Genomic DNA, 24,259 nt, shown 5'->3' on the forward strand with positions numbered 1-24,259 from the left:
TAGCTGCACATCAGTCAGCAAATACGACTTGCAACAACTTTTAAGACCCATATTGTCCACACATTTTAATTCTTCACCCCCTGCTATTCTGTTCCGTCAGTCTCACACATCCTAAATTAAGAACTGTTTTGTTGCTCTTGATTTAGCGTTTTATTTTTAAAAAAGCGACCGGCAAGCAAGCAAACAGCCTGCTTGGCTGAAGTTGCTGTAGCACAGATGATGTGGCTGAAGTTTAGTGGCACTTTTCTCGTGGCGATCTGTGAAGCATAGTTAAAATAACACAAAAATAACGCCTTTTCTCGCGCATCGGGTTCACGCCAAGGGAGGTGTAAGCAAAGATGAAGCGGAAGAGAGGGGAGGGGAGGGCACCTCCCTCCCCAGCACGGCGCGGGCCTGCAGGGGAGCGCCCATCGCCGGCGCCTCCCGGCGGCGCCGCAGCAGGCCTGGCCCGCCACCGCTGCTGGGGGCGGGGAGCGGCTGGGGTGGCTGCGGCGGTGCGGTACGAGCGAGGCGATGCCCCTCGGCAAAGCAAGTCAGGGGGAGTAGCTGCCTGTGAACTTTATTTATGAGCGCCTGTAGCCAAGGGGAGCGGTGAAAAACCGGAGTGGGGTGGGGAAGGGAGGCGGTTGGGCTTTGTCAGCCCCTGGCCCCTTCCTCCCTCCCAGCACGAATCCCGGCCGCCCCCACAGGTCTCCCGCGGCCGCCGGGCGGGGACGAGCCCGGGGAAAGGCGCCCAGACCCGGGGAAGGGAAGGGAAGGAAAGGAAGGGGTCCGGCCGGGCGCTGCGGGGCAGGCGGGCCGCGGAGGGCTGGTGGCGGCCGCCGGGCGGCGGCCGGGGCAACCAGGAAAATCGCGAAGGCGGAGGGACAGAGCGGGGGTGTCCCGGGCCCTGCTGCCCGCGCCGGGCTGTGCGCGGGCGCCGCAGCCGTGCCTGCAGCAGGCGGCGGCCATCGTGGGCTCGCCGCCCCCGTGCGCCCCTCCGAGGACGGAGGGGTGGGGGCAGAGGAGGCGGAGGAAGCGGCGGCGGCGCCAGGAACAGGGAGGTGGCGGCACGGCGAGGGAGGGAGCCGGGGCCGGGCCGGGCCCCGCAAGAGCAACAGCAGCGCCAGCTCCTCCTCCTCCTCCTCCTCCTCCTCGGTGAGTCCCGCTCCGCCGCCCCGGGAGGCTGCTCGCCACCGAGCCCGGATGCCGGCGCAGGCCGGGCCGTGCCGCCGAGGTGCCCGGGGAGAGGCCCACGCCGGGAGCGGGACACCGCGGCCTCCGCTGGGTGAGCGTCCCCGGGGCAACGGGCGCACCGCGGCCCGTCTCCCCCCTCCCTTCCCCCGGTGGCCGCGGAGGGTTGGTGGGGCGGAGGGAGAGCCGGGGGATGGGGACGGCGCGGTTCGCGGCTTGCTCGCCGTCCTCCTCCCGAGCTGCGGCCCTGGCCCTGGCCTCCTCTCCCTTTGTTTGCTCGGCTCCCCGAGCCTGCGGCGGCGCCAGGCCCTGCGGAGGCAGCGGGGCCGCGGCGCGGCCTGCAGGGCGGGCGGGCAGGCGGGAGCAGCGCCGGCCCCGGGCGCCGAGGCGCTGCCTGGCCCGCGCCGTGACAGGAGGGGACCGGGGCCGGTCTCTCGCCCCCGCCAGCCGCGGCGGTGGGGCCCGCCGACCTTCCCCCCCTCCTCCCCTGGGCCGCTGCCCAAACGCACCCCGCTCCTACCGGTGCTATTATTGGGGGCGGCTGAATTAGGCTGATACCCCCCCCCCCCGCCCTGAAACCCGCCTTCGGTTTTGGGCTGGGGGGGTCGCCGTCTCCAGCAGGGCGGGTGTCCAGAGGTGGTTTGGGCAGCCGCTGCGAGGGCTTGTGCGGCAGAGGAGCCCTGGGGCGCCGGGTGTCGCCTTGTCGTGAGGTGAGGGTGCGCCAAGGGCTCTCGAAGGGGCGAGCGAGAGGAAGGCTGCTTTCTGTGACAGGTGGCACTTAAGAACTTGACTTCGACAAGAAAACAACACCAAAGCCCTAAACTTTACTGGCTTTTATTGTTCTTCAAGATGCTTTTTACGTTCTCTTTCCCTAATGGTGCCACTTCTCTCAGAAAACAACTGGTCTTGGCCCATGCCTGCCTGTTTGCTTAAGAAAAAAGCCTATCCAAAACACTGAGGGTTTAGGAGGTGCAGAAGATGCTTCTGTGGTGTGAGGTGCTTTGACTGTGTCTTTATTTTTTTGTCTTTTCTCCCTATGTTTTCAAAATCGTGTTATTTTGGAATGCAGTTTTTTCTGCAGAGTAGGTTATTCTGTTAAAGAGTCGGTTGCAGAATGCACTTCAGTCAGGGAAAGCTTCTCTTCCAGTTACTAAATTCTTGTGCCCTTTCACCATTGAGTCCCAACCCCTCTTTCCTACCTCCAGGAATGCTTACGCCATGTCCAGCCTCTTAATACACCTCTAGTTAAAAAATGCCTGCTGCAGGCCTTCTGTCTTAGAGAGCTGCTGTCTGCACAAGTGCTTGAGGAATAATGCATCTGCATTTTTGCTCTGGGTGAAAAAATATCACTATTTTTCCATGTTAATAAACACATCCTTGGACTGTAGAAAATATGGAAGCTTCAGTATAGTTATGAAATAAATTACTTAGCTTGGCTGGAAGACTTTAAACCACTGGAGAATGTGTAGGTATTTTTGGAGTCTTCTGCAGTAAGGCGGTAATCGTAGCTCACAGTTTTATGTGTAACTTATGAAAGGCAAATTTCAGCTTTTTCAAAATGGTTATTTCATGAAGTGTTAAGCAGTACTTGAATGGAGTCTTTGCTTCGTATTACATATTTCTTGGGTTTGTGGCATTGCACTGTGTTTGAAACTGAGCTTTTACTTAAAGCAGGTTCACCTGTTGTATGCTTAATCAGGCATGTATTCCCTGTATCCTGAGTTTTGAGATTTAAGTAGATTTTTTAAAGTTAAAATTCAATGAAATTAAGCCTTAAAAGTATGAGTAGTCACAATGTAGTGTTATATAGAGCTACCTGCATTTGCTAACTTCCTGGGAAGCTGCAAGGCTATGGAGTAGTAAGGAAGAAGCACTGTGGTGTTTCCAGAGCTTTTGTGAGCATGACTTCATGGCACTGCGTAAGTGCTGCATCAAAGTGTTTGTGTGGATTCAGGAGACATGATGGATAATACTAAACTTCCTGAGAACTTGACATACTGAAATCTGAAAAAGATGTATATTAATTTATACTATGCTGTTAACTTCTTTGATCCTAGGTTGTGAAGCAGATCAGCCAAACACCTTGGGTTACTCTTAGAGAGAGATGGTTTGAAGAAATGATAACTGGTCCGCTTTGTTCTGCAAGTAGATTACACATCCTAACTCTCCTTAGTGCAGTGAAGTGGTGGAGTGAGAGAGTGAACTCTTAATTAAGAGTTCTTCTTAGGAAGCAAGTTAATTCTTTCTGCTCTTTCTTATGAAGTCTTCTGTAGTCATACAGTAACTTGAACATGAACATTTGAACTAGACTTCACCTAGTAGTGTTGCCATGAGTTCACTACATATTTGCTACACTATTGCTGGCAAAACTGAGGCCACAGTCCTGGGTAATCCCTTACTCAAGTGCCTTATTTGCTATTGCCTTACTACCCTCCTGGGCCTACACAGCACTATTTTGGTAGTGTTTGGGTAGTACCACGTGTTGTAGGGAGGTGAGTGATAACATAAAGTAGATAGAAAGGAGACTGTTCTCTGCTGGTGTCTGTCTCGGCGTTTTGTTGATAGTGCTTTAATGTGTGTTAGCAACAAATTAGAGCGGGTAGCTCAAGTGGTTGTAATGCCCCAAGGAGGAAAATAAGATACAAGTAGTGTAAAAGTAAATGTAATCTAATTTAGGAATGCAAATGCTAAAATGTATTGAGTATAAATTGGATAGGATTGGAATTGAAAAGCAGAACAGTGTTTTCTTATGCAACTTAACTGTATATTTTGTAGTGTAAAGTATTAAACTGAAAAGAAATACAGAACTCTGAGTTTCCTCTTTTTAATTTTTTTTTTAAAAGAGAAATTACAATATCTGGTAATGTTCCTTATCCTTATGTTTGCACCAAAATCTAATTTCACTTCATTTTAGTGTATGCTTATTTTTCTGGAAATACATATCAGTCTTCAGAAGACAATAGATTTACTTGATTGAAAGCTCCTAAGTCTCTGTCCCTCAGGACAGAGACTTGGCCTCCCAATAAATTTGTAGTAGTAGTAAACAAGGAAGTATCCTTTAAAAAAAAACTGTCCTGAAAATTTTTCATTGTCAATTTCAGATGGCAAGTTACATACAGCAGTATGGTGGGGGTTTTTTTGTTTGTTTGGTTTTTTTAGAAGACAAGAAAATTGTGCATGTAATGGAATATTTATTGTCCATGTTCAAAAAGCAGCTTCATATCACTCAAATATGCTTCTGATACAGCAGAAGATAAAGATTCATGACACAGTAGATTCCTTCTTTTATTGTTATTTTTGCTTTTTCCTCTAGAAATGATTCCTGAATTAAAACTCTGTACTATGTAAGTTGGATAGATTTCTGTGTTAAAAATAGTTACATCAGTTTTGAAACAAACATTTAAAAACTCATGGCTTTGGCTTTTTTGTTCCAGTAGGTTTTTTTCCCCCCTGTAGCTTAATGATCTTAAGCTATTGAAACAAAAAAATGTCACCTACTTCAGCCTCACCTGGTGGTTAAAACCAAAACAAGCTGGCCTTGAATTATTGCCCTGGATGAAAATGGAAAGCTGACTGTATGTAAAGTGTTGCCTAATACATCAAATATATAAAGAAGATTACGCAAACTTTGCTAGAGTCTACACAAACTGAAATTGAAAAGGCAGTATGATGCAGAATCTGACTTAGTCTGCTTATTTTGAGAATGAAAACTTTCAGATCAAAGTGTTAGAAATTTAGCTTTCTGATTTCTTAAGCTCACTTAAATAGAAGTTGCTCCAAATTTTTTCTTCTGCTGGTTTTCGTGGTCTTCTGACTCCTGCTTTTGTCATGTACAGGCATGCAAACAATAAGCATCTGCAACTCCAGATAATTTCAGCAAGTTTTGTGGTGTACAGTTTTGCAAATCTGACTGCTATTCATAAGCATCTGTAATGTGAATTTAAGGACCTATCTTCAGATATTTTTATTTTTTTTTAAATAATTAAACTATTATGTGTCATGAAATTTTATTCTGGAAAACATTAAGATAAAATACTCTGGAAATTATTGACCCTTTTCTATGTCCTTAACCATTCACATAACACTTTAGACTGAGGAACTCAGTTGGCTTCATTTATGACAAGGATGTAAGCCACATGTTACCTAAAAGAATTGTTCCTTGGTTGCTACATAGCCAAGAAAACTATGCAAGTTAAATATAAGTCTTTATTTGTTTAGCATGGGTGCAGATACATTGGCTACATTGGCTGACTTGTTCTGCCTCTGACTTTAAAACTCTATTGAAGGAATATGGAAAAAGTCTCTCTTGCAGGTAACCCCAACCTAAGGATGCCGTATATAGGCATTTCTGTCCAGGTGCTGCTCTCCAAACATTGCTTTCTGTTGTGTATATATGGGGTACATAGAGCACGAGAGGCTTCCTGTCTTCTGTGAAACATTGTTTTCTTTTGTAATCTGCCAAGTGCAATAGGTTGTCAGTTTTATTAAAAAAATCTCAGGTTTGTAAAGTATGTGGGTTTTTTGTTATAAACACCAAATAATTTTGCTGTAAACTGCTGTAAAACAGTTTTGGATGAGAGCCATTTTCTCTGGCAGTGAAGGTATAAATAGTAGATATTAGTGTTCTTTTCAGAGTTCGTTAAGTGGTCTCTAGTTAAAAAAATTAAACAATTAAAATGAACCTATGCATATTGTTAGGTAAATCATACAGATATGTGGTATTTTTCATTGCTTCCCAGTGCAGTGTATAATCAGCAACTGTATTTGTGTCATTTAACTTGGATGGTATATGATACTGATCTGTAAGAGGACTTGTGTAAGGTTTTGATGGTGTTATGTTAATATGGTGAATGCAGCTAGCAGATAAATTGGTTAATTTTAGGATTTGAGATTGCAGACTTAATACCTTTGGTATTGTTCCTCAAGGATATTCCATATTACTTAAAACAATACATAGAGTGCTACTCTTGATGACAGAATTGTTGGAAATGAGGTTCCAGTCAGGCTTGGTTTTACAGCGTGTGATCTCTGTTTTTCTTGAGTAGTTTTATTCTTAATTAATCTTGATGTTCTCTGGTAAATGTGCTAAAACAGCAGTTTGTAGGAGTCTTGAGTAGGTGATTGTTTTTCCTTCTCTAAAGCAGCCTGCATTCCTCAAATAGGTTGAGAACAAATTAGTAGGCTACTCCAAACGTTTCTGAAGCATGTTTGATCCCAAGATGTCTCGATACAGTGGTCAAGCTTGCTTTCTTTTTTGTTCCTTCTGATTTAGGGAATCTTCTCTCCCCTGACTTTGCCTCAGTACGTGCTACAAGACTGGGCAGTTACAAGCTATAATGTTGACTGTGTTTTTGGCATCAATAATCGTTTTTGATACCCTTGGAATCCCTTTTGGTTCGTAATCAGGTATCAGATTAGGAGGTTTAATAATTGAAATAGAGAAATGAAGATGAGTGGCATCAGGGTAAAGGTTTTTGATTATACAAGGTGTGCCTTCTAGGATGAGATTTGTGGAAGCTGTACTCCAAAAACAGGGTGGGCAGCTTTTCAGGTCGACTCTCTTCGTTCAGGAGCTGGTGGGAACCAGGCGAGTGAGGAATTCTCGCCAGATTCACTGAACAGAAGCTGTTTGTGCAGGCATACTGGTTTGGGTGAAACCTGCTCTGGGGAAGTTTTCCAGGCTGGAATTTTGGTCAGTCTGAGGAGACTGACTCCAGAATAGTTGGTTTGTGCATTCAGAGGTATGAGTTGCTAGGTTATGTGTAAGATCTTAAGTCTGGGTCTGTGTAAGGTAGGTGCTTGGTGGCTTTTTTTTTTCCTTCCCCTCCCTGTTCTCTTTTCAGTGGAAAACAGAAGCAAAACCAATGCTGATCCAATGTTCTCTGAAACATTGACTTTTCTCCTCTTCTTGGCTTTTGAAACGAAGAGAGCTGTTGGTTAGTAGTAAGTAATGTTCAGAAGTAATAAAGGATTAGGCATAGACCTTTGGCATGATCTTGTGCAAAAAATCTGGTTACATGGGAAAATACTTACAAGTAAATGTAAATATTCCACAGTCCCTTACTGAAGGGATAAGAGAGTCTATACTGACAAAAGTCTTATTTGCAGTCAAATCCAGTGATGGTCAAAAGAAGACGGTGAAGGGAAGTTGTTACATCAGTACTGACTCGGATGTCCTGTATATTAAAGAAGTGCTTTTTGGAATCTGCAGTGTTTCAAATGTTGTTTGACATGGAAAACAGGAACAGAAATTCTGTGTATCAGCACTGAAAAGTATGTATCCTCATTTTTTTTTTTAAATTGGGCTAATATGTTTTTTCATTTTATTTATAGTGTGTGTAAGTTTAAATGTATGTCAGAGAGAACAGGAGAAAAACCAGTCTGTGTGCATGTACATGACTCTCTCTGTTTTTTTCGTGCTTGTACTTTCAAGCTTAGCTTGCTTTTGCAGCCGGGCTTCTATACTCCTGGCTCTGCAGAAATTTGACCTTGCTCTGGAGATAGCTATCTTAAGGGCTTTGAGTTTGTGTAAATCTTATAGAGCATATTACTTCATATAGACAGTGAAAATTTTATCTTTGATCCTGCATGCGAGAATTTATATACGGATGTGAAGTTGCTCAGTGTAAGCCCCCAATTCTTCATGTGCAAGCTAAACATAATGTACAATGAGCAGTCCTATTGATTTAAATGTCTGCTCACAGTTAGTTAATCTTTGCTGGGTTGTGACTGAATATTAGCAAAATCAGATTGTTTAGGGCTGTGTGGAAAATTATTTCTGCTTCTGTGGAACATTATTTAAAAAAACCCACCACTACAAAAAAACCAAACCCAAAACAAAAACAGCCCAAACCCAAAAGTCTTCCAGTGTGCATCAGGACAAAACAGTGTCTGTCTAAATACTTTAACTAAAATATTCTCCATCAAATTCACTGGTTGGGGTAGTGAGATGTTTCTGTCTGCAGGTGATTAGAGTGTAGGTGTAGGAGGAAAAGAACTTCCTAATCTTAATCATGAATAATTAAGAGTCTTTCTAGTTTTGACCCAAAATTAGAAACTTGCATATAGAGTAAGCTTTGTTAGAACTGGTATGGTCCTATAAAAAGGTTTTATTCTGACAAATTAGGACTTCATAAAAAAGATGGCTAAGCAGCTTTGCCCATGCAGTCAAAATTCTGTTCCCATTCTGGTCAGTGTGCTAGTTGTGCAGTGTTAATGTATATGCCTTCTTAAAAGCACCCCTTGGACTTAAAAGAACTGTCAATTTAGAAAACCTACTTAATGTTTCACCTTCTGATTTAAGGGAAACAAAATGTTAAAGTAATTCTGTGAGATTAGACAGAGAGAATACTCTCTGTACAGGTGTGTTTACCCTGTATATGTGGCAATAGTTTGAACACAGCCATGTCTCCTGTTTCCCATATGTGGATAGGCTCAAAACCATAAACAAAATAATTAATTTACTCTTTGTTCTTATTGGGCCTCCTGCCAGTGAAAATGGGAAGGGGAGTATTTTAAATAAGATGTGTTTTACATTCTCACTTTCCCAAATGCAGAGCTTGGATTACTCACTACAGTGGGCCCTAAGACCTTGGAGGAGCAGCCAGGCCATCCGTGTGGGGGGCCAGGGGGTACGTGCCCTGTGTGACTTCTGCTCAGCTGATCCAGGTCCTGCTGCCGCCGGAATGCGTTCCAGGGGTGGCTGCTTAATTAAGAGGTACTCTGTGAGGAAGAGCTTTCCTCTTGGGCACCCACCTGACTGAAGATCCCCCAACCTTTAAACAGAAAGAAGTCCTCTTTCTCTTGTGCCCCGCCCCGCTCTCCCCCCCCACCTTCTGCTTTGTTGTGTTGTACTGGCTTGTCTGTAAAATTACTGCTTTCTGTTTCACTGGTTGGATCTGTTTTACTGACCATGAAAGACTGATCTTCAGTAGCCAGTACTGTTTGATATTACATGTATAAAATTGGTTGGATTTGAGGTTGACCGTGATCCTAACCTAATCTTCCTGTACGTGGTTGATACAGGTACCAACTTTCTTTAAGTGAGGAATATTCACTTAAAAGAATTGCGACAGTTTAGAAGGATAGTTTTCAAACGTCTCATTCTGAAGGATTTATCCCCTTAGAAAGCTTAAACTGTCTTAACTTTGTTTAGCAGTTGACAGGCTAGTTTATGAATCACGTGGAGTCCAAGGGAGGAAATAAAATGCTGGAGATACTGGAAATAGAATGTATGGAAATAAGATAGCAAGAATATAAATAATAATAATATAATAATAATATAATTCCAATTATTGCAATAAAGAATTGCAATAATATGAATAATAAAACTCCAATTATTGCAATAATTTGGAGTTCTAATAGTGGAAAAGAGGACAGAATTATGAGCCTTCTTCAATCTTATTTTTGTGTGCTCTGCTCCTAAGAAACCTGATAGTACGTCACCCTTCTGTACCTGTCTTGTATGAAACACATTTTCTGGTTCTGAAGATTCTGAGTTTCAGAAACCAGTTTCAGAATCAGTAGTGAAGCTTTAAATCTTGTATTATTGTTTTACTTGGGTATCAGTTCATCAAGGTGAACTTGTGAGTAGCTCTGTTTAAAATAATCTGTTTTTCAGTGCTTAGAGTTTTGGAAGAGTGAGTGAGACTTCTGCCCACGTGTGCCTGCCCCCCACAGCCCCTCCAAATTTGATTTTATTTAGAGGAGCTTAAAATAGCGATTGAAGTGCTGACAAAATGAAGATGCAGGCAATAAGGAGCTTGTGTACTTATCAAATATTATCAAAGCTGGTAGTTTTATGATAAGCACTTACTTAAGTACAAATAGTGGGGGAATAGACTTTTCAAACAAAAGGAATACTGGATTTATTTTCAGATTAATTGTTGAAAGGCAGTTTAAATTCTGTCTTATATCCCTCAGAAGTGATTTTTTTCTCACTTCAGAATATACCAAATAAATCCAGCTTAATGAATCCTTTTCCATGTACTATTAGTTTTTCAGAAAATTGGATTAGAATTATTTTTTTTAACTTTGCAGATTAAGTTGCTTCTGTGTTGTTTTATGTAGTAGTAATGGGCAATGGTATGCTTTCTTCATCAGTATGAGGTACCAAGGCACTTGAAGTTTTAATTTTTATTTCAGGAAAAAAAAATTGGACTTTCTTTTAAAAAAGACAAAAATATTTTTTTCAGGCCTCCTTTTAGAATACTTACTGCTAATGTTATGATTTGCATATAACCAACAAGACTGTGTAAGGTACTTAAGCAGGGTGGAACACATTTATTTTTCTGAGTGAGGTGGTTCTTTGAGGCTTAAACTACAGGTGCTTAAAAGCACGATGTAGATGGAGTTACGAATCTATTTGGTAACTATTATGTATGGTTAAAGCCTTTCTACTAACAGTGACAAAGAGAGAGAAGTATATTCACTTGGAAGGAAGTTATTACGATAACATTATTTATGCAAACTTTTTGCTTTGGATTACGTTTTCCCTTCTGTTGAGTACTACTGGAGCCTAGACCAAACCAATATTAATCTCAGTTGAATTGCATCTTGTTAAATAGCATAGGTGTTCCAGAATAGAAATGAGATACAAATATAACTATGTAAGAGTGGGTTCCTTACACTTGATGTATTAAATCCTCTTTTGCCTTTAAAGTGGATTCCCAAGTGTGTGTGAATGAAGTATATCGTTGTCACTGTTCCTTACTGGAGACCATATAATAGGTGGGCATTTGGCCTAGCATCCATGTGATGGACAAAGTTTATCTGCAATGAAATATGAAATTAAATAAAAAAGTATATAGCTAAAAATTCCCTTGTCATTTGCACGTACAGACTGCAAGCAGGACATGCTGCATTTCCCAGTGATGTAAAATACAGGATGTAACAGCTCGGTAGCTAGAGCCCTAATTCAGAATGTAAGATAGCCAAGTTAATTCTCCACTTCTATCATTTCTGTAAGAGGACTACCCTGAACACCAGCCTTTTGGCTGCTCTGTAGTGTGAAAAGTTTTCTATTCCTTTTTTAAGAGCTGTTCTACAGAAGATTAACAGAGCTGAAAAAGAAATGGTATGTTTTCTCATGCCAGTGGAGAAAGCAACTGCCTTGGAGAGGGAAAACCAGGGCCTGACTTTCTAGCCCAATTCATCCTGCATCTGAAACTTTTTCTGCACAGGTAGGGTATCTTAATCAAGAATAAGTGAGAATTTCCCTTCCACGATGGCTAGGACCACTATCCAAGTTGCTAGAATTTGTAGTTTGATTTCCCTCAGTGCAAGCTCCTCATGTGACACAGAGGGATACTGTGATTGTTCATCCACTTCTCACAATGTCCAGAAAAATAAGTGATTGCCACAGTATTTTATTCAGCATGATTCTGTGAGGTAATGATGGACAGTTTTAGAACACGCCTAAGGAGGTAGGTGAAGGCATAGCCATGAGGTAGGCATTGATACAGTTCTGCTAACACTTAAGTACTTCTGCTTTTTTATGCAAAAATAAGGCTAAGGGCTACTGAGTTCTTAATTGAAAAAAAAAAAACTCCCTCTGAAATTTTGGTATTTCCTAGATTAAGCAGCTCTGTGTATTGAAGAAGGGTTCAAATACGTCTCTGTGAAGAAGGGTTTTGATGAATAACATTTTGAGTATAAGGTCCTCATGTCTGTGGAGTCTTAAGGAACCTGACTCTCCTAGTATGCTCTGAGTACTTGCAACTCCTGTTGATTTTTGCTTATTGGAGTTGCGTATGCTTAGGTACTGAAAAAAAAAAAATCTGAACTTGGACAAAAATCAGATGTTTTATCTCTATTTTAGGTAAGACTGGTTGTAGTTCTGACCTTTGCAGTTTGTCAAAATGTACTTTGCTTTGAATTGTATTTTTGGAAAGCAGGCCGTCAGCCTCAGATCTGTTGTGTTGCAAGCAGAATGTGGTAGGGGTTGTGAGAATACTCTGTGCCTCACTGGAGACACCAGTTTAGCAGACTCAGAGTTTGTGTCATATAAAGCTTAAACTCTGGACGGAAATATTGTTGGCCTATTTGTTAGTCTGAATTTACTTTCTTTGCAGGTTGCACTTTCATTAATGGTTGGAACTAACCGTGAAGGGTGTTAGGGGTTTTTTTGGGGGTGTGGGAATTGGTTTTGTTTTTTTTTTATTCCCCTACTCTGTATCTTTAGTATCTTGCTCTTTGTTTGGTCCCCCCGCCCCCGTCCCCCCCCCCCGCATTTTTTTAACTCATTTAGTTGTATACCACTGATGGATCTTCTACTCATCAGCTGGCTACCTGATACTTCTTTGTACTATAGGATGGGTGATTCATTTGCTTACTGCTTTGATGAACGAAGCAGTTGGGCTGAAAAGACTTTGTAAAATATCTGTTGAATTGTAAAGTTTTAAAGAAAGTTAGGAAGATGAATCATGACTAAATAGGGGACAGTGATAGAAGGTATCCTGAAAGGTTGGGTATGGCTCCATAGGATGATGAAACCCAAGGTCTTCTGTTAGGCTTATTCCTCCATTGTCAGCAAACCCCTGAAAGGGACCACAAACTTTAACTGATCTGCTTCAGTGGGTGACAATTTGCTGTTGCAGTCAGCTACTGGAGTCGCACTCCTTTGGTTCTGCTGCCATCTTATACTTACATGGTGAGATGGGGGAGATCTCAGATTTAAGTAGGTATTTACTCAAAACCCCAACAAGTCAACCCCCCCATCCACACCCCATCACTCCACATTATGAAAATTCAGAATTCAGGTTTCAGAATTAAATTACCTTAATTTGGCCTAATGGTGCATATTATTCAGTTTATGAATCCGTCTAAAAAAGTGGAAGTTGAGGTCTCAGTGTTCTGGCTCGTGAAATGTTCAATACAGCATTGAATGCCTGTGCATTAACATTTAAGTGTCAGATATAGAGACAGCAAAAATTGCCTTAATGAAGCCAATAATTCTGTCTGTGAGCTCTGGAATTTGGAGTTTAATTAGTATACTGTAAGTAAATGATGGGACCATAAATTTTAAGGGTGGTGGAGAGTAGAATTAATGTCAACATTTTTGTCCCATATGTGAAGCAAGAAAGAAAAGAGAATTGCTCCGACAACTCTTCCGGCTTTTGTCAACTTTTGAGTTCTTGAACTTTGAACCTTAATGAAATTATCTACTATGTTTCCTATATAAATAGTTCAGATAAAGGATATAAAATGATTTTTCTCAGTATGCTGTTGATCAAGAGAGAAAACACAAAGGATTTTACTCACTGATAGAAGTTATCTATGATTATTTTAGTCATATTTTTACATTTTCAAGAAAGTAAAATTGCTAGTGGAACTTACTGATCACTTTGGGAATAAAGACTCAAATTTTGAATTAATATGATACTGTCATGGTTTAACCAGAAAATTAACACTATCCCAGCCAAAACCAGGACAGACAAATAGAAAATGTTTTTAATTTTTAGTATTTTTTGCTAGTGATTTTTTACCACAGTGATATAGAAACTGTCACCTAAGCCTTTCTCTTTTTAACTGCTCATCAGAAATGAAAAACAAATCACAGTATCAAACCACTTTTGCTCCTAATGAACATAGGTGATATCTTGATGGTTGGAGATAAACATTTTTTCTGATACAATGAAACAGTTTTGAGAAACTTGTCTCTGGGAGGAATGGAGTTGTTTCATTCCACTTTCCTCCTTGGTTTTAGAGATACTTTTAAGCTCCAGAGAAAGCTTTTCCTATATCTAGAAATGTCCATGCCTTGGATTTTTTTATATATAAGAATACATGAATTTTGGCTACGGCTGCTCCCTCAGTTGAGACATGACCTATCTGCTTATTTGAGAAAAATTCCTTGGGCAGCCCTGAAGGGGCTGCAGGGCATGCAGACAGAAGGAGCCTTGCTTGGTCGAGCTTTGTTTCTATAGGAAGTAATGCTAAAACAAACTATAGTCTTTGAATGTGAGTTGAACTTTGAGGAGTGAATAAGTAACTAGGTTTCTTGAGTAGTAGCCTGTACTTTATATGAGATACCATATTACAGTATTTTATCTAGTAGTTGTTATTTCAAGGATTGGAAAGTCCTTGATTGACTAGAAGTAATTATTACTTAAAGGTAGCCAATGCCTTTTCATCCCAGGTACTTCCTATTTCACTGAATGTCTATTTCTTTTTCAATGTATTATAGTGAATGGGTACCTATACTTTCATATTATATGTATGTTATGTTTGTGTTAATGGTGTGCATTTCTAGTAAACAATTGGCTATTACTTTGGAAACATGTTAGTGTCTTTAATAAAAAAAGAACGAATAAAATCTATGTGAATTTCACAAAAATGAGATTTTTTTTTTCACATTGCACACCTGGGGAATGAGGATAATATCAGTAGTCGATGTGTATTCTGTCAGAGTTTTCTACTATTAGAAATTAAAGGTATGAACTGATTTAGTGTGCATAAAAAAAACAACCATGGAAGTAGGAGTCTCTGTGGGTTTGAAACTTATTAAATCTTTGAGTTGTATGGCAACTGAATGCCTTGATACGAGGCAAGTATTATACAGTATTGACACTAAACCTTTCTGTATTGTCTGGAGAATGGTGGGATCTTTGTGGCATTGGTGTAGCAAATACAATGTATTTCTCTCTCTGATAATTTAGTGAAAAAAGTCCCAAACCAGAGACCAGTCCTTTCCTCTCTATGATTCTAAGGAATGTCCTTATTAACTTCTTCTTCCTCGGCATGCTTGGAGATTTCTCTCCATGTACGAATGCTGTACAGATGCTGTGGGAAAGATCTTTCCACTTTTATTTCTCTTTAATCAAGGCACTGTGCTCTCTTTCCCCTCAGACCATAAATGGGTCCACTTAATCCTTCCATTTATATAGAGGGTTAACTGCACTATAAAGGATTGCTACATCTTAGCTTAAATTGAGAGGATAGAGTGTTATCTTCTAATGAAAGAAAGCATTTATTGTTATTGAAAATGGCATGGTAGAAGTGGTGGGGGTGATAGCTGCAAGGAACTCAGAGATCCTACCTGGTCATACGAGTTTAAAGGGTAATTCAGGGCCAGTCAGAAACTAACCCAGCTGAGGTTAATTTGAAGCCACAGCTGCAACCATCATCAGTCGTGAGATCCAAAGCAGAATGGTAGGTACAAGAGCAGTGTAAGACTGCAGTGTATTGCCATTCATTCAGGCCTTCTAGAGAAGCTGAAAAATAGGAAAAAGAATCTTACTTCAAGCACAGGTCCTCCAGTTGTAGAACATGACTGTGCTTGGTATGGTGGAAAAGGGGAATCATTTTTTTCTGTATAGTGAATTTTCAAACCAGTGTCTGTTTTAAAAACTTGTTTCAGCTCGTGTATGTGTTAGACAAATCTGTGTGGAATAAATTTCTCTTTTAGAGTTTAACAATCTTCCTTTTGTTACTAGTGGTATAGATTAGATAACTAAATTTGGATTGTTGCTTGAAGAAAAGCATGTTCTTATTAAATAAGTTTTTGGGGTATTTTTACAAAGATTTTTTTTTCTCTGGATATTTTGAAAGTAATTGTACTACCTTGAAATAATTTGTGCAGATTTTTTTTTTCTGTTTTTGCATGTCTTTGATGCCAGGTGAATGTTATTTGTAGGAAAAAAGGCCAATTACATATGTTTCTGGTTGTCTGTCAGATAAGCATAAATGGAAGTGGGAAAGTGAACAGTTTACAACTTGCTGGTCAGGATACCAGTTTTACAAATATGTGCTATGAAGCCACGTGTTGGCTAGATAGTGTGGCTAATAAGGTGTTGAAAATAAACGTTAGGTTTAACTTTGATTTTTTTTTTTTCCTGTGAATGTGACTTTATAGCTTTCCGTATGTGTTGTTTAGGTTTTTCATTTCTGTTCTTCAAGAAGAGAGTATCCGATGTTGCACCTTAAGGAAAGCATAATTATCATTATCAGTCATACTTGCTTGGTGCTACAGTACATAAATGCTACTTCCTCTCTTTTCATTTTCGCATCAGATGAATTAGAAAGGCAGAAGCAAGCAGGATGATTATAACAAATTAACAGCCCATAATTTAGGGAGAATGGCAACATTAAAAAAAAAAAAGTGTTTATACTAGCAAGTAGAATAGTGAAGTATGTGGTGATCCTGTGTAAAACTTTATAATTCTCAGCAGAAATATGGTATGAGGCTTCTCTTTCTGTTACTTTTCCTGTATTTTCCTCCTTCCCCTCACAGTTTCTTTCTTTCTTTTCTAGCATTATTTTCCTGGATGCAGACAAGCACGTACACGTATTAACTGAGTGGTGCATTTCTGTATTGCCCGTTTGGTGCATGCCCCGTGTACTGTGGGGTTGATTGGTGGCAGAGGTTTGGCCTGAGAAGCTGCACGTCTGCTCTGATAGCACTGTAGGAAAGATCATTCATGGTACCTGGTTTATGTCTCCTCATCAAAATATGTGTCGGCAGCAGGCCCTTTTCAGCTGGCTTTGTTCGTGTTTTGGAAGTTGCACACAGTGACAGTGTTTCCCTGCTTGCTGTAGAAATACTAGCCTGAAGTAGCCCAACATAAACTTTGAAAGCGAAACCAACATCAATACAAGTCAATATGAAGTGGTAATATTCAGCTGATGCATGTCTGCTAAGTGTTTTCTTTCCTTTTTTGGGAAGGGCTGGAAAACTGTTTCTCGCAATTATGTCATTTAGTCACTAATATTAAAAGAATGGTCAGATTATTGCTGACCACAAAAATCACTTTGAGAGAATGGTCTGGTTTATTATTTTGGTCTTTCTGGTGTATGCTTTAAACGGGTGGAGAGCATTTCTAAAATTATGTTTTGAAATGCATCAGGATTCAGAAACAAGCTGCATTTAGAATTGGGTTTTGGTGGCTGCATCCATACAATTAGATAAGTGATATTCTTTTCAACATATGTTCCAAGATCTAGGCATTTGTGCATACTTCTTCATAAAAAGAAGCACAGAAATGCAAATTTATTGTTTTTATTGAACGTCTTTCCTGTTCTTCCTTTTGTTTTCACTATATTCATTTGAAACACTTTTGTTGTTCTCAAACAAGTAGGCACAGAATCTGTTCCTTGCCAAAGGCAGTTTATTATTGTAAATCATATACTGGTTTCTACAGGTAACTTTACAAAAATCTTGTAGCAAATTTTTTAAAAAATTACTCCTTTTTACAGAACATGATGTTGATCCTTATTGCTAAATGAGAAGTTGGTTTGTACAGCATTGCAGTCTTGCAACTGTTCTCAGACTCCTAACATAACTGTATTAAGGTTTAAAAGGATTGCATAAGTATCTTAGGTAAGCATAAAGTCCTCCTTGTTATCATGCTGAGGGTGCCACCATACCTTACAACTGAGGAGTAACATCTTGGTGTATCCACCTTGTGTCAGGATGGAGAGGTGGGACAGACCCTTACTCAGAAAGGAATTCTCATACATCATCTTCCAGGAAATCTAACCTTTGCTTATGAAACTAAACTTAATTTTTGCTGACAGGCAGCCTGCTGCAAGGCTGGCTGCTGCAGACTTGTAAAATAGCAAGAAATTAAAACTGAGCCTGACTGAGCATTATTCTCATTCTTTGTCTGCTTCTGCACAGCTCTGTGAAAAACAAAGGTTTATTTGCACTCAATAGATGTGGTTTCCTGCAATGAAACAAATGCACAGGGACTACACATTAGGTTTCTTTGACTTCTCCCATTTGACTCAGCAAAAATGTTTCACTTTTTTCTTTTTTAGTGACTTGGCATACATTGATCTGCTGGGTTATTTTTGTTTGCTCATTTTCCCCTCACTGTTAGTTCATCAGGGTCTTAGAGCCAAATTGTGGCTTTCTTTTCCCTGTAGTTTTTCAGCATGCTTGAAAAATTTTGTTAGCAGTATACTTTGTTATCAGATGTCTGCTTGAAAGAAAGTGATGAAAGTGGTACTTGTGCCAGTCTTTTAGTAAACGTATAAAAAGTACAGTCTGCTTTGTTCCCTGTTTGGGTGTTGATTCCCAGTTGGTGAGAGATGTAGCAGGAGTAGCTGAAGTGGTTACTGTTCTGGCTGTCATCCACCCAGCTCCCCCAGAGTTTCCTACTCCACCAGCAGTACTGGTCTCATGGTGCTGTGTGTGTTCTTGAGCTGATACCAGCTGATATCAACTGGTGCTGATTTCAGTTTAATATACCAGGTTAGTGTGTCTGTGGTAGCTCGGGAGCAGACATGCATCCCAGTCAGCTGTCCTTGTGTAAGGGAGATGTAAGCTTGGGTAAGGACTGTTAGTGCTAGTAACTGTTTTTGGCTATTGTAGTGATGAAATTATTGTAGTTACAAGAGTGTATATACACAGATGAACTGTAATACGAAGATGCCATTTAACACTCTTCAGTTACTCCCCAGGGGAAAACTACCAATCAGATAGAAATATTCTGTCCTGCAACCAAATATGGGAAAGAACAACAGGACTTGCTGCAAGCAGCCATGGATTAAGTAGTGTTTAAAGAAAAAAAAAAAAGTCAGGGAAGTCCAGATGTTAAGGGACATCCTTTTTCAACAGCAGGCCAGAGGCGAGCAGTCAAGGTATTTGGACTTCTTCAATGGTTCTGTTCCTGGTTTTGCATACAGTTAATTCCACTAATGGTGGTGAAGAAAAATCCCTTTTTGTTAAGTTTTCATCACTATTTTACCCCACTTTTCTGCTTATTACCAAAGGCATACCTTGCTTATTCTCTGCTAAAGGTGGCTAACAGTGATTAGGATTACTCTGCATGGTATTAGAATACTAGTGCCCATGGACCATTTTCCCTTTAAGCTATGTTAAAAAAAAAAAGAGAGATGACATGACTTAATGTTGGGGTTTTTTACTTGTTTTAAATTGTAATCTGTGTAATACCTATTAAATTATATCGGTCTCTAGACAGTACTTTCCTCAGCTGTTTGAATCTTAGAGGGTGGAAGTTTAAATTTGTGGTGAATAACATCTACACAGTGTCCAGGTCTTCAATTAGTTAGCTTACAAATAGGAGGCTTTAAGTACTCCTGAATTATTAAGAGTACAAAGTACTGTCAGATTAGCTTTTTTTTTACTTTGTTCCAGCTTTATATGAAGTTGTGCGGTATGCAGGAGAAGATGGGCTTTTATAAAATTTGCAATCTTACATTAGTACAGTGTTCATCAATTACCAAGCAAGCCACTACTAAAACCGTCTACCTTTTTTGTTGTTTTCAAAATATTAGAGATGCAGTGGAATTTAGATTCCTTCATTTAAAAACTCTTCATGTTGCAGAGTAATACAATGTAGGAATTTACTTTAAGTTCAGGGAAGGGAAAAACCTTACCATCTTCTGTGTGCTAATGTATAGTGAGAAAGCTGAAAGCTGCCATGTAGTGTATATGTTCTATCAGAAACTGATGGTGTTTGAAATAGGTATTTAATCTCTCTTTACTCAATGAGTATTTCAATGTGTAGTTTCTGCGCTCATATAGACTGAAACTACAAGCACATAGAAGGCAATATCTTGAGTCAATATTTTCTGTTACTGGTTTGAAGAAATAACTTCTAGTGATACAGAGTTCAATATTAAAGTAAAATTAATGGGAACAGGTATGGACAACAACTTTTTAGTAATTTACATTGGTAGATTTAGGAATTCTGGAATAAATTTAGATATTTAGGAATTTCCAAAATATAGCACTTGAAATCTGTGTTATTTTAAGATGCTGTTGTTGAAACACTCTTCCAAGTAATTCATGAATATATTTCAGCAGGAGTTTGGAGGCAGCAGGGGAACAACACCTCATACTCCTGCAGATAATTAGACTAGGCTTCATTATCTGACTGTAGTGAAAAACTGGTGCTTGTCATGCCCCAGGAATGCAGAAACTTTTTTCAGTTTCAAGGTATTTTTAGTGATTTTCTAAATAAAAATAATTATGTTAAAAATACCATAAATTTGAAGTATATGTGCTATGATTCCATGGAAGAAAAACACTCTGTAGTACAACATTTGCAGTTAATTCTAGCTTTTACATTTTCTTTATAAGCGGAATGTTGTTCGGCTCAACAATAGAAATAGTTAACAAAACTGTAGTACTGCATTGAAGTTGGAAATTAAGTTCCTAGATATTTTCACACATGAATTTTTATTAAAAATAAGTTTAACTAAAGACAGCTTGCAATTTTTAAAGTCACAGAATTGTAGAATAATTGAGTTTGAAAAGGACCTCATGATGTCTCAAGTCCAGCCTTCTCTCAGCCCTGAGATCAGACAAGGTTTCTTTGGGCCATTCCTGGTTGGATCTTAGAAACCTACAAGGATGGAGACTGCACAACTTCTCTGGGGAACATCTACTGCCTGACTGTCCTCATGGTGAAAAAGCTTTTTCTTTTTGTCAAGTTGGAACTTCTAAATCTCCAGATACCTATTTTTCACGGTTGTTCCCCAACTGTCTACCTTATTCTCTTCAGTTTAGCTCCATGCACGGTTGTGCCAAATGTTCTGAAGCAAGGTCTGCTTAACTCGAAGTTGTAAATGATTTAAGTCTTACTATGATTCATTATAAGAATAAATATTATATATTTCTAATGGATAGCCAGACTTCTCAGGCATAATGCAGCTGTGGGTTCAAAAAAATCAAGTTTAATGCTCCACTCTTTCATTTTGTGGAAATAAATGAGCAGATTAACATTTATTTTAGGAAAGTCTAAGTTATCTGAAGCAGCATTGATTAATAGGCCCGAGCCATTTTTGTGATGGTATTTTTATTAAAAATTTTTAAAAGCCAATTCTTTGTTCAACCATGAGTTGTATTTTGCTGTTTCTAGTATGGTGGTTTCTGTCCCAACTCTTAATGCTGTATTATTTCTGTAGTAGTGTATTCTGGCAACATAGTTTATAGTATTTGTCTCTGGAAATGAGCACACCTAACCTAAAAGTGTGAAAAAGATAAGAAACAAATAAAGGTCATATAAATAATCAAACTTTTTGTTGGTGTACTTTTGCAAAAACTGCATTGAGATAGCTATGTGTTTATAGTCTATTAAAACCATTTTGTAGCATCAAACTGAAACTACTATAAAGTGTTGAATATTCAAACCAGATTTGCACAAACTTTTTAAAGCTTTCATAGTTTTTCATAAGTCGGTGCTGGCCACTGTAACAACTAATATATGATTGCGTGACCTGCTCTTCAGATTTCTAAGAAGCAGCTTGTAAAGTTTTAGCTTCAGATCTCTTCACTAATAATTTCACATTTGTATGTGATTAATATGTGTTGTTCTTCACTTCAAAACGAGGCATGCAAATTTAGTTTTGATGATTTTTTTATAAACAGAAAGGGGACCATGGTGTTTGCTGGGTTGTAATCTGGTAGTCCAGGTAATTTTTGTTAGGAGGCCTGTGTTTTGTCAACCTGCATAATTGTAAAGATTCCAAGATGCAGAATTTGTGATGAAAGTTCATAAGTCAGAATTTCATCCTGACTCTTTGTGTTATTCTGTGTGTTAACATCTCATTCTCTTCCTGGATCTGATTAATCTCCTGTTTTCAATCTGTGTGTTTCAGGTATGTCTGTGTACATAGTCACCAGGCTTTGGGAGTACATTGGCATTGTTCGGAGTCTGTTTATAGTTGCAAATACCTGCCAGCAGAATTTCTAGAGGTGTCTCTAGTTAGGCTGTCTAAATTTGCTGTACAGCAGATGGCACTGGAAGACCACATCAGTGGGAGACTTCAGCGATGCCATAATTAGTACAAAATACTAGCGAAGCTGTTGCAGTGCTGAGGGTTGTGAAGAAGTTGAGTAGCTCATTTTAATGTATTCCAGGAAGGGGTGCATGCTGGGCTTTTCTGTTTCAGCTCTTCTAGATGTAGCCGGTGGAAAATTCTACACTTGCAAGTGTATGCATGTATCTTATATTGAGGGCTGTTTATACAGCACTTTTAAATGCATTAATATGCAATGCAGAATTACTGGTATTTTTTTAAGTATGTGCAAAGAAAGAAGAGTATCTGGATCAGTTAGGGTATTTGATTTCAGGGTATATTTGTTTTCTCCTGTCTTGGATAAAATATGTGTAAGAGGTGTCATAAAGTAGAGTGGTTCTCATATGGAAGACTTGTTTAGAGGCTTGCTCTCATCTGTAGGTGTGTTCAGTTTACTTCAGAGAGCTTTGACCCGGACTGTCATTCACTAGATTTTATTGTCTCTTCCTGGATGAATGAGCTGGACTTCTGGATATATGCATATTGTTTGTGGTTTATATTTGAACTTCAAACTTTTATTATTTCTTTATATGAAATGTTACAATGATAGAAGTAATGAGTCGTGCATTTGGACAATCGTCCATTTTACTTGGTAAAGATACTGGCTACTAAGGTAGGCTGACAGATGTAAAACACTTTTTTTGCTCAAGCAGGCTCAGTAGTCACTCTGAAAGTACAAAATTTTGACTTCTCTATATGCTGCCATAGAGATTTATCTGTTGAGATTATCTTAGATTTTGGATTTTCATTTGTTAAAAAAACCACAACAAACCAACCACAAAACAAAAACAAAACAACCCACATTTTGATACAGAAAGACTAGTATGTGATAAAACCCCAATCTTTCAAGTGACTTCTTTAGTATTTTAGTTATGGAGAAGCTGAAGAAACATAGTTCCTTCAGTCAAATTTTAGGTAACTAATTCTTTCGAAACACACCAATAAAAAAAAAATCGGTGAACCAGACATTTTGGGACTCTATATATGTTCTCTCCTCAGTCAGCAATGTGATAAAGTTCTTTTATTTTTCTCCCTAGCTTAGAAGGCAGATTTTATTTCATGCTTGCTTTTTTAGGGTTAGGAATTGCAAACAGTATGAGGTACTTCCCACAAGGATGGGGAAACCTATCTGGTAAAGTGGAAATAGTATCAGCTTGTAGATGTCAGTCAGAAGCAGTTGGAGAACATTGTGGATTTCACAAGTGGGGCTAATGTGAGGGTTCCCAGGCTTCTGGTACTACATACACAAAGGCATAGTTAAATTTATCAAATGAACAAACACTCTGACTTTGTCAGTTTAGGAGCAGCATAGAATCCTGAAGTTATATTTTCACTCACTTTATAGGTTCATTTAGTTGCATATGATGAACAGAGTACTGTAAATTGGTAAGGTGGCAAAATCCAAATGGTTTAGGAATAGAAGGTCAACAAGGCATTTTAAGTCTACTTTTAATTGACGTGTAAATCTCCCTTTATCTGTATCTAGCTTTTTCTTAATTACTGTACTTTGTCACTTATTCTGATACACCAGATTTCAGGCATATAAAACCCACTAAATGTATTCTACTTGTGTTTGGTTTTCAGTACTTCCATGTTTTCCAATTATTCCAAACATATGGAGCTCATATTAAATATCAGTATTTTAAAAAATGAAATTTTATGGTTCTGCATGTCATAAGAAAAGGAAAATAAAAGTAGTCTCTTAACCTTTGAAAATACATACGCATATCTCAGTATCATCTTCAAATTGTGTAAGTGGAATATGTTTTTTAAGGTGTCAGGACTCCAGGTACCACAGGAGTCATGTTAAAAGTGGAAAATGAGTAGTGAAAGTCTAATAAAATACTGGTCCTGTTTTTTAAGGTTTTTAATATTCGTTTATAGCAAGAGTTGTTTCTTAGTCTTTTGTTTAAGAAACAAGTTTTTTGGGCATGTTTGTTCTTTGCTGTTGGCAAGTAAATCAGTTTAGAGGCAGAAGAGAAACCTTTTCATTTCTCCCCGTTGAGAGAAGGGAAAGGAAAGTGCTGTTTAGTTTGGTAATTAAGAAAAGGAAATGGGAAGAGCTGAAGATACTCTAAAGATGGACTTGGGAAATGTCAGAGGTTATGGCAAAGACGGAACAGGTCTTTGAGGGAGGGTGATGCAGATAGCGTAGGGAATTTGAAGATAGGACTAGGGTACAAATCCACGTAAATCAAGCTTTAGTGCTTCTGCTGTTTATGAGAACAGTGTTCAACCCCCCAGCAGCAGGGCTTTACTTGAAATTTTTCAAGCTATTTTGAAGTTCAGAATCCTTAGATGCCTTGCATTGTCTTTT

General features: G+C 39.4%; 1 protein-coding gene across 6 annotated transcripts in view; it reads left to right on the forward strand.

Annotated features, from left to right (window-relative positions):
• The first annotated feature begins 570 nt into the window (after positions 1-570).
• The window catches only part of SOCS6 (suppressor of cytokine signaling 6), a 31,026-nt gene continuing 7,337 nt past the window's right edge, over positions 571-24,259 (forward strand). The window contains exons 1-3 of one of the 6 annotated variants that reach the window (XM_072852818.1): positions 571-1,267; positions 7,282-7,446; positions 8,730-8,890. The gene's annotated coding sequence lies outside the window, so the exon portion shown is untranslated. Of the gene's footprint in view, positions 1,268-7,281; positions 7,447-8,729; positions 8,891-18,663; positions 18,757-24,259 lie in introns of those variants that run through there. The other 5 variants (XM_072852817.1, XM_072852819.1, XM_072852816.1 and 2 more) reach the window with 5 other exon arrangements.

Source organism: Ciconia boyciana, chromosome 2 (assembly GCF_034638445.1).
Source record: "Ciconia boyciana chromosome 2, ASM3463844v1, whole genome shotgun sequence".
NCBI lineage: Eukaryota > Metazoa > Chordata > Aves > Ciconiiformes > Ciconiidae > Ciconia > Ciconia boyciana.